A 15,000-nucleotide genomic window follows, 5' to 3' on the forward strand; every position below is an offset into this window, starting at 1 on the left:
TTAAAATTGTAATATTTAAACAATATTATGATAATAGTGTGCATTTTTTCCATATAAGGACATTGTAATCTATTAGCATACAAAATTTATCATAAAATATAACTTATAGTTTATTCAAATTAATTTGCTTGCATTTTAACACAGAATAAATGTTATTAATTTGATAAAGTGCTGATAGATTTATATGAATACAGTGCGTTAATTTTTCGGAATTATATAATGGCATAATTATCATTGATTTTTGTGTTTATTATATGCACTTGTATGATTAACAATGCGAAAGATTCAGGATACCTTCGGGACCCGTCTTGAAACACGGACCAAGGAGTCTAACATATGTGCAAGTTATTGGGATATAAACCTAATAGCGTAATTAACTTGACTAATAATGGGATTAGTTTTTTAACTATTTATAGCTAATTAACACAATCCCGGGGCGTTCTATATAGTTATGTATAATGATATTTATATTATTTATGCCTCTAACTGGAACGTACCTTGAGCATATATGCTGTGACCCGAAAGATGGTGAACTATACTTGATCAGGTTGAAGTCAGGGGAAACCCTGATGGAAGACCGAAACAGTTCTGACGTGCAAATCGATTGTCAGAATTGAGTATAGGGGCGAAAGACCAATCGAACCATCTAGTAGCTGGTTCCTTCCGAAGTTTCCCTCAGGATAGCTGGTGCATTTTAATGTTATATAAAATAATCTTATCTGGTAAAGCGAATGATTAGAGGCCTTAGGGTCGAAACGATCTTAACCTATTCTCAAACTTTAAATGGGTAAGAACCTTAACTTTCTTGATATGAAGTTCAAGGTTATGATATAATGTGCCCAGTGGGCCACTTTTGGTAAGCAGAACTGGCGCTGTGGGATGAACCAAACGTAATGTTACGGTGCCCAAATTAACAACTCATGCAGATACCATGAAAGGCGTTGGTTGCTTAAAACAGCAGGACGGTGATCATGGAAGTCGAAATCCGCTAAGGAGTGTGTAACAACTCACCTGCCGAAGCAACTAGCCCTTAAAATGGATGGCGCTTAAGTTGTATACCTATACATTACCGCTAAAGTAGATGATTTATATTACTTGTGATATAAATTTTGAAACTTTAGTGAGTAGGAAGGTACAATGGTATGCGTAGAAGTGTTTGGCGTAAGCCTGCATGGAGCTGCCATTGGTACAGATCTTGGTGGTAGTAGCAAATAATCGAATGAGACCTTGGAGGACTGAAGTGGAGAAGGGTTTCGTGTGAACAGTGGTTGATCACGAGTTAGTCGGTCCTAAGTTCAAGGCGAAAGCCGAAAATTTTCAAGTAAAACACAAATGCCATACAAATATAATTATATTATATAAATCAAGCTAATTAATATACTTGAATAATTTTGAACGAAAGGGAATACGGTTCCAATTCCGTAACCTGTTGAGTATCCGTTTGTTATTAAATATGGGCCTCGTGCTCATCCTGGCAACAGGAACGACCATAAAGAAGCCGTCGAGAGATATCGGAAGAGTTTTCTTTTCTGTTTTATAGCCGTACTACCATGGAAGTCTTTCGCAGAGAGATATGGTAGATGGGCTAGAAGAGCATGACATATACTGTTGTGTCGATATTTTCTCCTCGGACCTTGAAAATTTATGGTGGGGACACGCAAACTTCTCAACAGGCCGTACCAATATCCGCAGCTGGTCTCCAAGGTGAAGAGTCTCTAGTCGATAGAATAATGTAGGTAAGGGAAGTCGGCAAATTAGATCCGTAACTTCGGGATAAGGATTGGCTCTGAAGATTGAGATAGTCGGGCTTGATTGGGAAACAATAACATGGTTTATGTGCTCGTTCTGGGTAAATAGAGTGTCTGGCATTTATGTTGGTCACTTGTTCCCCGGATAGTTTAGTTACGTAGCCAATTGTGGAACTTTCTTGCTAAAATTTTTAAGAATACTAATTGGGTTAAACCAATTAGTTCTTATTAATTATAACGATTATCAATTAACAATCAATTCAGAACTGGCACGGACTTGGGGAATCCGACTGTCTAATTAAAACAAAGCATTGTGATGGCCCTAGCGGGTGTTGACACAATGTGATTTCTGCCCAGTGCTCTGAATGTCAAAGTGAAGAAATTCAAGTAAGCGCGGGTCAACGGCGGGAGTAACTATGACTCTCTTAAGGTAGCCAAATGCCTCGTCATCTAATTAGTGACGCGCATGAATGGATTAACGAGATTCCTACTGTCCCTATCTACTACAGTCGGTGTTTGGTTGCTCGCGAGAACAGACGTGTTTTTCCGTACGCTCCGCGAGTAAAGCGCATTTAGGCAGTAAAACAACAGGTACATTGTTGAAAATAGTGCGAAAATTCGTGTTTCGTGCTTGCGAACACAGTGCGTGTGTTTTCCGTTTGAAATTCTGCGGAAATCGGGCGATATTCGCGTTTTTCTTTTTGGAAATTTTCCATTAAGACACGTGTGTCGCGAGAGAGGCGCTCTCTCGAGAGAGGCGTTTGCCTAATTTAGGCACATTTTGTCGCCCACAGCTGTGTGGTTTGTGTCTCCGCTGAACTTGGATCAGCTGATCAGCTGACCGAGCTTTTGAGAACCAGCTGATAGGAAGGGGTAAGTCTCGAATATCAAAGAGCTTACTTAGTAAGGCCGATAACCGGCAGATGGCGCCACCAAAAATGGTGGTCGACGAGTCCGGGAGCGAAAGTGCGAGCAGCCGTGGAAGCAGCTCGGGCAGAGGGCGCGCCAGAGGCAAGCGCAACAAAGCGCCGCTGAGGGAGGCCTCGAGGTGCAAAGTGTTGGCGCTGGATGCAACCGCCGCTGCCCCTGCCGACGCCTTTGCCGCTGCCCCCGCCGCTGCCCCCGCCGCTGACGCTGCCGCAGTCGCAGCCGCTGCCGCTGCCGCAGCCGCTGCCGCAGCCGCTGCCCCCGCCGCTGCCCCCGCCGCTGCCCCCGCCGACGCTGCCGCAGTCGCAGCCGCTGCTGATGGAGGGACCTTCGTCGTGCCAGCCAGCGTAGAGAAATCCTTCTCGGACAGGGAATGGAGGGGAAACGGAGCCGTTGCTGCCGAGATGGGCGACATCCGTGCGGATATCCTGAGGATGTCCCACGTAGCGAGCCCTACCGTGAGCATTAAGACGCAGTTGTTGGCAAACCGCTACGAGGAGGTCGTCGGAGCCCTGCTGATCCGCATCGGAGTGCTGGAGGATCGCTTGAAGAGGCAGACACCGGTCGCCTCGGCCGCCTCATATGCAGCCACCGCTGCTAGAGGCGCGCACCTAGTCGCCTCACCTGCTGCCCCTGTTGCCCCCCTTGCCCCCGTACCCGCACCGCGGAAGATTCGGGAGACATGGTCGGCTGTCGTTGCGTGCGACGACCCGGCCCTGTCAGGCAGGCAAATCGCTGAGAAGATCCGCAAGGAGGTAGCGCCCGCTCTGGGCGTACGAGTACACGAGGTGCGTGAGCTGAAGCGGGCCGGCGCGATCATTCGCACGCCTTCGCAGGCGGAGATGACGAAGGTCGTCGCCTCCGCAAAGTTCGCCGAGGTGGGCCTGAAGGTGTCGAGGAACACCGCTGCGAAGCCGCGTGTTACGGTCCAGGATGTGGACACCTCCGTGGGACCGGACGAGTTTATGATGGAGCTCAGGGAGAAGAACTTCGAAGAGATGAGCCTCAAGGAGTTCCAGAAGGCGGTTGTCCTGGCGACCAAGCCCTGGTCAGCTGCTGACGGTGCCACAATCAATGTGACGCTGGAGGTAGACGACCAGGCGCTGGCCGTTCTCGAGGGCGGGAGAGTATATATTAAGTGGTTTTCCTACCGCTGCCGCTCTCAGGTGCGAACCTACGCGTGCCACCGATGCCTTGGCTTTGACCACAAGGTCAATGAGTGTCGGTACGCCCGAGAGAAGCAGGTCTGCCGCCAGTGCGGACAGAACGACCACGTCGCGGCGAAGTGCAGAAATGCGGTGGACTGCCGCAACTGCCGTCACAAGGGTATGCCCTCGGGGCATTATATGCTCTCGGGTGGCTGCCCGATATACGGCGCGCTGCTAGCCAGGGTGCAAGCTAGACATTGATAATGTTTAGCTTCATCCAAGCGAATTGTGGTCGAGGCCGTTGCGCTGTCATCGAGCTTGCCAAGCAGATGAGAGATGCTGGCCACCTGTTCGCACTAGTCCAGGAGCCCTACGTGGACGCTGGCAAGCGACTCACTGGACTGCCTGGAGGAATGAGGATATTCGCCGATAGGAGGAAGAAAGCTGCCATCATCGTGGACGACCCATCTGCCATCTGCATGCCCATCGAGGCTTTGACGACGGACTACGGAGTGTGCGTGAGTGTCACAGGAAGATATGGCACAATCTTTCTGGCCTCCGTATACTGCCAGCATCTAGCTGCTCTGGAGCCCTACACTGACTACCTGGATACGGTTCTGCTATTAGCTAGCAGAACACCGACAATCCTCGGACTTGATGCTAACGCAGTCTCCCCTATGTGGTTCAGCAAATCCCCAGACAACTCTGGAGACCGCCTGAACCGCGAACGGGGACAGCTCATGAACGAGTGGATAATCGCAAGCGGTGCCAGTGTACTGAATACGGCCAGCCAGGTGTTCACGTTCGATAATCACCGCTCTAGAAGTGATATCGACGTGACCTTCGCCAACGAAGCGGCGCGAGTATGGGCAACCTACGATTGGAGAGTTGACTTCTGGGAGCTGAGTGACCACAACATTATCACTGTTGAGGTTACTCCAGATCCGAGCAGTACCGTTGAGAGCCTAGCTCCGGTACCGCAATGGAAGCTCTCCAATGCAAGTTGGCGAAGATTCAGTGTAGAGTTAAGGAGTGCAGCACAGAGTCTCGAGGAACTGGAGGAATCGCCGTTGGACGACCATGTGTCTGCCCTTCGCTCCATCGTACACGATGTGTGCGACAGGGTGATAGGGCGCAGGATACCTGCAGCGAGGGGAAACGTAATATGGTGGAATCCTGAGCTGAGTACCAAGCGCCAAGAGGTTCGGAGACTGAGGCGTAGGCTGCAGGCAGCTCGCCGGAGTGGCACCGACGATGCTGAGCAACTTGCCGCTGGACTGAGATTTGCCTCAGGCCAGTACAAGAAGCTTATCTTGACGACAAAGGAGCAAAACTGGCGGGACTTCGTGGGACGGCACAAGGATGATCCATGGGGGCACGTATACCGAATATGCCGAGGCCGGAAGAAGACAGCCGATCTCGGATGTCTCCGGTCGAACGGCGCGCTTTCCGTAACTTGGCACGACTGCGCAAGTGTGCTCCTCCGCAACTTTTTCCCTGCTGCGGAGTCGACGACACGAGAAGACATACCCCCTGGTGCCCCACCGATCCTCGAAGCCTTCGAGGTGGCAACCAGCGTCGCGAGGCTGAGAAGCCGGCGATCGCCGGGTATGGATGGCATCACGGGCGGTATTGTCAAGGAGGTATGGCGTGCCATCCCTCAGCACCTGACGAAGCTGTACTCTCGGTGCATCTCGGAAGGATACTTTCCGGCCGAGTGGAAGCACCCGAGAGTGATACCGCTGGTAAAGGGGCCAGATAAGGACAGGAGCGATCCTGCCTCTTATCGCGGCATATGCCTTTTACCAGTGTTCGGAAAGGCGCTTGAGGGAATCATGGTGAATCGGCTGAAGGATGTGCTACCGGATGGCTGCAGATGGCAATTCGGATTCAGGCCTGGACGCTGCGTGGAGGATGCGTGGATGCACGCCAAAAACACCGTCGCCAACAGTCGCGAGAGGAGGGTCCTTGGAATCTTTGTCGATTTCAAGGGAGCCTTCGACAACGTGGAGTGGAGTGCGGTGCTGGATCGGCTTGTCGACGTAGGCTGTCGAGAAATCGACTTGTGGAAAAGCTATTTTTCCGGCCGTAGCGCAAGCATCATCAGCAGGTATGAAGCAGCCACAGTTGCGGTTACACGGGGCTGCCCGCAAGGGTCCGTCAGTGGTCCATTTATTTGGAATTTACTGATGGATGTGCTGCTTCAGCGCTTGGAGCCACATTGTGCTCTGAGCGCGTTTGCAGATGATCTTCTGCTTTTCGTCGACGGGAATTCCCGTGCCGATCTGGAGCGGAAGGGCGAGCAGTTGATGGACATCGTGGGAGCCTGGGGAGCTGAGGTTGGAGTGAGTGTGTCAACCAGCAAGACGGCAATAATGTTGCTGAAAGGACAGCTTTCACGCACGAGGAGACCGACGGTACGGTTTGCTGGAGCAAGCCTGCCTTACGTCACCAAATGCCGGTACCTTGGCATCTTAGTCGGCGAGCGGTTGAGTTTTCTCCCGCATATCTCTGCTCTCAGAGATCGGCTGGCTGGAGTTGCCGGAGGACTAGCGCGGGTGCTTCGAGTCGATTGGGGGCTCAGCTCCCGTGCTAAGAGGACGATTTACAGCGGACTCATGGTCCCCTGTGCACTCTTTGGTGCCTCGGTCTGGTACAAGGCGGCGAGTAGGGGCAAGTCCCTTAAACTCCTCACCTCGTGCCAGAGGTCCATCCTTTTAGGATGCCTACCGGTATGCCGCACAGTGTCCACGGTGGCACTGCAGGTGCTTGCTGGTGCTCCTCCAATGGATCTGGATGCTCACAGGATCGCCGTGAAGTTCAAGCTGAGGAAGGATGTCCCCCTGGATGAGAGCGACTGGCTCCACGGACAGGACCTGTCCGTGTTGGACTGGAAAGCTAAGATGGCGCTGCTAGACGAACGTCTGCTAAATGAGTGGCAACTCAGATGGGATCGCGCGGAACACGGCTCCGTGACTCGCGAGTTTTTCCCAGAGGCAGCGTTCGTCTACAAGAGGAAAGACTTTGTCTTTACCCTCAAAGCCGGATTCTTGCTGACAGGACACGGGTCGATGAACGCATTTCTGCAAGGCAGGACCCTCAGCACCACGACCGCATGCTCATGTGGCGTGGCAAGAGAGGACTGGCGCCACATACTGTGTGAATGCCGCCTGTACAACGATTTGCGGGACCTGGATGCCCTTGGAGTCGTTCGAGACCAGGGAAGATGGATCGTCGCGGGAGTAGTCGAGACCCCAGAACGGATGCGTCTCCTAGGAGTTTTTGCCGATGCTGCCTTCTCGAGGCGAAGGATGGATGCGACGAGGGAGGAACCACAGGCGCCGGGACGTTAGTCCCACACCTCTTTTGCCGTGTGGTAGCGGCGAAGAATACTGCCACAGCCTGCCATAGCTTGTCGTAGGAGGCGACTAATATGGCAATGGTTGCCCCATCCGAGCTTGTCGGAGCTGAAGGGGTGAGGCTCACCGAGCCTGTAATTTCGGTACCACGGGTTGAGCAGCTCCAAGGCTGCTCATTGAGGTTGGCCCCCTTGTGGGAGTATCGTGGTGGCTGTGGTTGACACCTATATCGCGGGTAGAGTCCTCGGGCTCGACGTGGATGTTGCGTTATACAACTCGGGTGCTGTGACCCACAGAACAGTAGAGATTTTAGATAGATCTCGCCCCTACGCAAGGGGGAGTGCTTGCCCGACAAGTAAGTACTCGAATTGCTACTGGGGTGGATGCTATGTACATAGCTATAGCTTCTAGTCCGGGGCGTTGGTCTGGCGCTTAACCTAGACCCGTGCATTATATACTCACTTGTGGGTATATTAGAATGCCGTGGTTGTAATCCCTTCATTGTGGAACACGCCACGTAAAATAAATTCGGAGGGATCCGAGACACACCTGTCCCTATCTACTATTTTAGATAGATCTCGCCCCTACGCAAGGGGGAGTGCTTGCCCGACAAGTAAGCACTCGAATTGCTACTGGGGTGGTTGCTATGTACATAGCTATAGCTTCTAGTCCGGGGCGTTGGTCTGGCGCTTAACCTAGACCCGTGCATTATATACTCACTTGTGGGTATATTAGAATGCCGTGGTTGTAATCCCTTCATTGTGGAACACGCCACGTAAAATAAGTTCGGAGGGATCCGAGACACACCCCCCTGTCCCTATCTACTATCTAGCGAAACCACAGCCAAGGGAACGGGCTTGGAATAATTAGCGGGGAAAGAAGACCCTTTTGAGCTTGACTCTAATCTGGCAGTGTAAGGAGACATAAGAGGTGTAGAATAAGTGGGAGATATTAGACTTCGGTTTGGTATCGCCAATGAAATACCACTACTCTTATTGTTTCCTTACTTACTTGATTAAATGGAACGTGTATCATTTCCTAGCCATTATACGGATATATTTATTATATCTTATGGTATTGGGTTTTGATGCAAGCTTCTTGATCAAAGTATCACGAGTTTGTTATATAATCGCAAACAAATTCTTTAATAAAACGGTGCATTTATGTATTTTTGATTTGAAAATTTGGTATAACTCCAATTACTCAGGTATGATCCAATTCAAGGACATTGCCAGGTAGGGAGTTTGACTGGGGCGGTACATCTCTCAAATAATAACGGAGGTGTCCCAAGGCCAGCTCAGTGCGGACAGAAACCACACATAGAGCAAAAGGGCAAATGCTGACTTGATCTCGGTGTTCAGTACACACAGGGACAGCAAAAGCTCGGCCTATCGATCCTTTTGGTTTAAAGAGTTTTTAACAAGAGGTGTCAGAAAAGTTACCATAGGGATAACTGGCTTGTGGCGGCCAAGCGTTCATAGCGACGTCGCTTTTTGATCCTTCGATGTCGGCTCTTCCTATCATTGTGAAGCAAAATTCACCAAGCGTTGGATTGTTCACCCATGCAAGGGAACGTGAGCTGGGTTTAGACCGTCGTGAGACAGGTTAGTTTTACCCTACTAATGACAAAACGTTGTTGCGACAGCATTCCTGCGTAGTACGAGAGGAACCGCAGGTACGGACCAATGGCACAATACTTGTTCGAGCGAACAGTGGTATGACGCTACGTCCGTTGGATTATGCCTGAACGCCTCTAAGGTCGTATCCGTGCTGGACTGCAATGATAAATAAGGGGCAATTTGCATTGTATGGCTTCTAAACCATTTAAAGTTTATAATTTACTTTATAAACGACAATGGATGTGATGCCAATGTAATTTGTAACATAGTAAATTGGGAGGATCTTTGATCACCTGATGCCGCGCTAGTTACATATAAAAGCATTATTTAATACAATGACAAAGCCTAGAATCAATTGTAAACGACTTTTGTAACAGGCAAGGTGTTGTAAGTGGTTGAGCAGCTGCCATACTGCGATCCACTGAAGCTTATCCTTTGCTTGATGATTCGATAATAAAGATGTTGCAAGCGGGCATAATCATTATGCTTGCTTGCAGCATCGCACGCCACTTTGTTTGTGGTGTGTAAGGTAGGGAAGAAGAAATATAAAAGACCTAAATTGGAAACATCAATATATAAGTAAATATTGAACAAACAAAATGTATCGTCATCTTATTAGTGACGCGATGATAAAGTGGCAAACATATTCCATGTATAAATATTCCTATGGTATTAAAATTCAAGTAAAGAGGACATATATAAAAGTTTGTATATATGGTTCATTCAATGGTAGCAGCGGTTGGTTGGTTGGTGTCTGCTCCTCTTATTGTTCAAAACTTATGTTATGGTAGCAAGTCTATATCGTCATATTATTAGTGACGCGAAAAAGTAGTGGCAAAACATATTCCATGTATAAATAAATATTCCTATGGTATTGAAATTCAAGTAAAGAGGCCATTCAAGTAAAGAGGACTTATATAAATATAAGTATATATAATGGTAGCAGCGCGGTTGGTTGGTTGGTGTGTCTGCTCCTCTTATTGTTCAAAACTTATGTTATGGTAGCAAGACTGTATCGTCATATTATTAGTGACGCGAAAAAGTAGTGGCAAAACATATTCCATGTATAAATATTCCTATGGTATTGAAATTCAACTAAAGAGGACATATAAAATTACTATCAATGGTAGCAGTGGTTGGTTGGTTGGTGGTTGGTTGGCGGCTGCTCCTATTATTGTTCAAGACTTATGTTATGGTAGCAAGTCTGTATCGTCATATTAATTATTAGTGACGCGAAAAAGTAGTGGAAATCATATTCCATGTATAAATAGATTCCTATGGTAATGAAATTTTCAAGTAAAGAGAGGACCATTCAAGTAAGAGGACATATAAAAAGTAAGTATATGTTCCTCCAATGGTAGCAGTGGTTGGTTGGTTGGCGGCTGATCCTCTTATTGTTCAAAACTTATTTTATCAATATGAGTTTGGCAATACAATAAAGAAGACCAATCTAATCCATATAAAACTAAATGTATTATATGGATATGCTTAGGAAACCCATATATTCATAAAAAAAAATTATGTATAGAAAATTATACATATATCTTTTATATAAATGAATCGTATGGATATCGCCTTATGGTAGGTATAATAACTTTTTAAGGCATAATAATGTATAATATAGAAAATATACATTGAAATATAAATGCATTTTTATAGATATGGCGGCATATAAGTGCCATATACACAAGAATAAATAATAGAATTTACCAATATATAATTAAAATGAGATATATAAACCTAGTGAGGGGCTGCACTAGTATATGAATCGTATGGATATGGCTTATAGGTATAATACCTATAAGGCATAATAATGTATAATATAATAAATATAAATTAAGATATGAATGAATTATATAAATATGGCATAGAAATGCCATATACATACATAAGAATAAATGGTAGAATTTACCCATATATCACTGAAACACGATATATAAACCTAATGATAGCTGGCACTAGTACTGTAAACATGCACGCAATAGTGCGTGGGGTAAAAAACTACTATAGGGAGGTGGTCGTTGGCGGGCCCCTCCTCGTATTGGTCAAAACTTATGTTATGCATATGAATTTGTCAATACTATATAGAACGCCAAGCATATCCATATAAACTATGGATATGCATAGAAATCCATACAAAAGTAAAAAAAAATTATGTATAGAAAAATATACATATATTTATATAAGTGAATCGTATGGATATGGCTTATAGGTATAATACCTATAAGGCATAATAATGTATAACAAGTAAATATACATTGAAATGTGAATGCATTGTATGGATATGGCATATAAATGCCATATATATAGAAATAAATTGTATATCAATGATATAACAATTATAAACCTAGTGAGGGGCGGCACTAGTGAATGAATCGTATGGATATGGCTTATAGGTATAATACCTATAAGGCATAATAATGTATAATATAATAAATATACATTAAGATATGAATGGATTGTATAAATATGGCATAGAAATGCCATATACATAAGAATAAATGGTAGAATTTACCCATATATCACTGAAACACGATATATAAACCTAGTGATAGCTGGCACTAGTACTGTAAACAGGCACGCAATAGTGCGTGGGGTAAAAAACTACTATAGGGAGGTGGTCGTTGGCGGGCCCCTCCTCGTATTGGTCAAAACTTATGTTATGCATATGAATTTGTCAATACTATATAGAACGCCAAGCATATCCATATAAACTATGGATATGCATAGAAATCCATACAAAAGTAAAAAAAAATTATGTATAGAAAAATATACATATATTTATATAAGTGAATCGTATGGATATGGCTTATAGGTATAATACCTATAAGGCATAATAATGTATAACAAGTAAATATACATTGAAATGTGAATGCATTGTATGGATATGGCATATAAATGCCATATATATAGAAATAAATTGTATATCAATGATATAACAATTATAAACCTAGTGAGGGGCGGCACTAGTGAATGAATCGTATGGATATGGCTTATAGGTATAATACCTATAAGGCATAATAATGTATAATATAATAAATATACATTAAGATATGAATGGATTGTATAAATATGGCATAGAAATGCCATATACATAAGAATAAATGGTAGAATTTACCCATATATCACTGAAACACGATATATAAACCTAGTGATAGCTGGCACTAGTACTGTAAACAGGCACGCAATAGTGCGTGGGGTAAAAAACTACTATAGGGAGGTGGTCGTTGGCGGGCCCCTCCTCGTATTGGTCAAAACTTATGTTATGCATATGAATTTGTCAATACTATATAGAACGCCAAGCATATCCATATAAACTATGGATATGCATAGAAAACCATACAAAAGTAAAAAAAAATTATGTATAGAAAAATATACATATATTTATATAAGTGAATCGTATGGATATGGCTTATAGGTATAATACCTATAAGGCATAATAATGTATAACAAGTAAATATACATTGAAATGTGAATGCATTGTATGGATATGGCATATAAATGCCATATATATAGAAATAAATTGTATATCAATGATATAACAATTATAAACCTAGTGAGGGGCGGCACTAGTGAATGAATCGTATGGATATGGCTTATAGGTATAATACCTATAAGGCATAATAATGTATAATATAATAAATATACATTAAGATATGAATGGATTGTATAAATATGGCATAGAAATGCCATATACATAAGAATAAATGGTAGAATTTACCCATATATCACTGAAACACGATATATAAACCTAGTGATAGCTGGCACTAGTACTGTAAACAGGCACGCAATAGTGCGTGGGGTAAAAAACTACTATAGGGAGGTGGTCGTTGGCGGGCCCCTCCTCGTATTGGTCAAAACTTATGTTATGCATATGAATTTGTCAATACTATATAGAACGCCAAGCATATCCATATAAACTATGGATATGCATAGAAAACCATACAAAAGTAAAAAAAAATTATGTATAGAAAAAAATATACATATATTTATATAAGTGAATCGTATGGATATGGCTTATAGGTATAATACCTATAAGGCATAATAATGTATAACAAGTAAATATACATTGAAATGTGAATGCATTGTATGGATATGGCATATAAATGCCATATATATAGAAATAAATTGTATATCAATGATATAACAATTATAAACCTAGTGAGGGGCGGCACTAGTGAATGAATCGTATGGATATGGCTTATAGGTATAATACCTATAAGGCATAATAATGTATAATATAATAAATATACATTAAGATATGAATGGATTGTATAAATATGGCATAGAAATGCCATATACATAAGAATAAATGGTAGAATTTACCCATATATCACTGAAACACGATATATAAACCTAGTGATAGCTGGCACTAGTACTGTAAACAGGCACGCAATAGTGCGTGGGGTAAAAAACTACTATAGGGAGGTGGTCGTTGGCGGGCCCCTCCTCGTATTGGTCAAAACTTATGTTATGCATATGAATTTGTCAATACTATATAGAACGCCAAGCATATCCATATAAACTATGGATATGCATAGAAATCCATACAAAAATAAAAAAAAATTATGTATAGAAAAATATACATATATTTATATAAGTGAATCGTATGGATATGGCTTATAGGTATAATACCTATAAGGCATAATAATGTATAACAAGTAAATATACATTGAAATGTGAATGCATTGTATGGATATGGCATATAAATGCCATATACATAGAAATAAATTGTATATCAATGATATAACAATTATAAACCTAGTGAGGGGCGGCACTAGTGAATGAATCGTATGGATATGGCTTATAGGTATAATACCTATAAGGCATAATAATGTATAATATAATAAATATACATTAAGATATGAATGGATTGTATAAATATGGCATAGAAATGCCATATACATAAGAATAAATGGTAGAATTTACCCATATATCACTGAAACATGATATATAAACCTAGTGATAGCTGGCACTAGTACTGTAAACAGGCACGCAGTAGTGCGTGGGGTAAAAAACTACTATAGGGAGGTGGTCGTTGGCGGGCCCCTCCTCGTATTGGTCAAAACTTATGTTATGCGTAAACATATGATTTTGTCAATACTATAAAGAAAACTTGTTTTGTACATACAAAACTAAATGAATTATATGGATATTGAAAAATAAATGGCATTATATCCATATAATGAAAATATACTTGTATTCTCTTATTATAAGAGAGAATACCGTATAGTTGGTTGGCAAAGACAATTGAAAATACCCGAATTGCAGATGATGGGTTCAAAAACTACTATAGGGTGGTGTAGCAAATAATATGAAGATGATATATCCATATAATGGATATACACTAGTATTCTCTTATTATAATAGAGAATACCATATAAATGGTTGGCAAAGACAATTGAAAATACCCGAATTGAAGTTGACGGGTTCAAAAACTATTATAGGGTGATGTAGCAAATAAAATAATGAAGATATATCCATATAATGGAATTATATGTGTATTCTCTTATTATATGAGAGAGTACCAAACGGTTGATTGGCAAAGACAATTGAAAATACCCGAATTAAAGATATTGGGTCCAAAAACTACTATAGGATGGTCAATGGGCCGGCCATCTACTATTGACGTGACAAAATACTGTCTGTCGGTAGAGAAGATATTAATCCGTCAAATTTGTTTCTTTATTCATTTATGAATATGAGACTTGGCTCCACGGTTAATATTTTAAGCCCAAAGATAATAATGTTGAAACAAAGGCCAAGGTTTCTATTATACATAGAATAACAAATTGTTTCCGAACTTTATCGTTAATCCAAATAAATAATTACAATTGAGGCAGGCTAATAATGATATATATTTTGTATTGATAATCTTGATATATATGTATATTGGTCTGCCATTATCACATACTGAGTTATGTGATAATTCCCTGCGGGGATAAATTAAAAGAGGTGTCCCTATATTAAAAGAAAATAATATATATATATATTATTTTTTCTAACGTACATATCATATATGCGCTCGGTTTTATATTATATATTACCAAAGAGTCTTATATGAATATATACAGATAAATTTTAAATTTATCATCAAAATACAAATGATTTAATTCAATATTTTATATTGGTTAAACAAAAATTGTACATGTGTGGATACAATAATGACGTATGTCGAACAAAAAAGATATTTTAGAAT

General features: G+C 42.7%; 1 pseudogene; it reads left to right on the top strand.

Moving 5' to 3' along the window:
• The window catches only part of LOC119562658, a 2,785-nt pseudogene extending 474 nt beyond the window's left edge, over positions 1-2,311 (top strand).
• The last annotated feature ends 12,689 nt before the right edge of the window (positions 2,312-15,000 follow it).

This window comes from Drosophila subpulchrella, unplaced genomic scaffold (assembly GCF_014743375.2).
Source record: "Drosophila subpulchrella strain 33 F10 #4 breed RU33 unplaced genomic scaffold, RU_Dsub_v1.1 Primary Assembly Seq82, whole genome shotgun sequence".
Taxonomy (NCBI): Eukaryota; Metazoa; Arthropoda; class Insecta; order Diptera; family Drosophilidae; genus Drosophila; species Drosophila subpulchrella.